The 1,060-nt window shown below is 44.8% G+C and overlaps 1 pseudogene; it reads left to right on the top strand.

The window, feature by feature from the left end:
- The first annotated feature begins 398 nt into the window (after nucleotides 1–398).
- The window catches only part of LOC104996244, a 4,920-nt pseudogene continuing 4,258 nt past the window's right edge, over nucleotides 399–1,060 (top strand).

The raw sequence follows: 1,060 nt of genomic DNA, 5'->3' as shown, positions 1-1,060 counted from the left end.
TTCTACTTCCTTCCCTGAGCTTCTATGAGAAGGATACAGTGGGGGTGGCAACAGCAGTGCTAGTGGCTGTCATTGTTGAGACTTCCTATTTATCAGGCACATTATATCCATCACTTCACTATCCCCACAATATCCTATTTAGAGGTTTTGAACCATTATATTCACCATTTTACTGAAGGGGAGACTGAGACTCCACATGGTCATATGGCTTACCCAACATTACAGAACAGAATCTTTATTCAAATGTATGTCGTATGTCTTTCCAATGGAATATGCTGAAAATTCTTATAATGAGGTGACTAATAAAAATGATTAGAAAATACACAGTGCCATTACAATGACAGTTATAGCTTAACACTGACAGGTAATTGTAGCATCTTCTTTGTTTTCTTTGTCAAATGTTCTGTGAAAGAATACCTCTAAGGAAAGTGAAGACCATGAGAAATATCTTCAGTGAAAAAAAATGCTGAACAATTTCCTCAAGGAACATGCTTACACACTGTCTCAGATTTCTTCTCGTGGCTCAAATACAACTATTCACCCCCTGAGGAACATCATGGATGTGAGTGTTTTGGGAGGATGGTGCTCCACAGCGCCCCCTGGTGCTCTAGCCTACTAATGGGGCTCATCTGGAGATGCCATGTGGGATTTTGGGGCTGGGGCTCCTGCCGGAGGCAGAAACACTGGGCAAAAGGGGCCCCACACAGAGGAGAAGACACTATCATCCTCAACTCTTGTCTTGGTGACTGGGCCCTGAAATTACCATGTGGCAGGTAAGCATCCATTTCTGTGTCAAAGATGTGTTATTAGCTTGAGGGAGATTGTTCCTTCTGAGCAGAAGGCAATGACAACCCAATACAGTCCTTTTGCCTGGAAAAACCCAAGGACAGAGCGGCCTGGTAGGCTGCAGTCCATGGGGTCGCTAAGAGTCGGACATGACTGAGTGACTTCGATTTCACTTTTCACTACCTGAATTGGAGAAGCAAATTGCAAGCCACTCCAGTGTTCTTGCCTGGAGAATCCCAGGGACGGTGGAGCCTGGTGGGCTGCTGTCTATGGG

Source organism: Bison bison, unplaced genomic scaffold, assembly GCF_000754665.1.
Source record: "Bison bison bison isolate TAMUID 2011002044 unplaced genomic scaffold, Bison_UMD1.0 scf7180017851315, whole genome shotgun sequence".
Taxonomy (NCBI): Eukaryota; Metazoa; Chordata; class Mammalia; order Artiodactyla; family Bovidae; genus Bison; species Bison bison.
The sequence above is the reverse complement of the archived record's forward strand: the minus strand, read 5'-3'. Positions and strand labels throughout refer to the sequence as shown.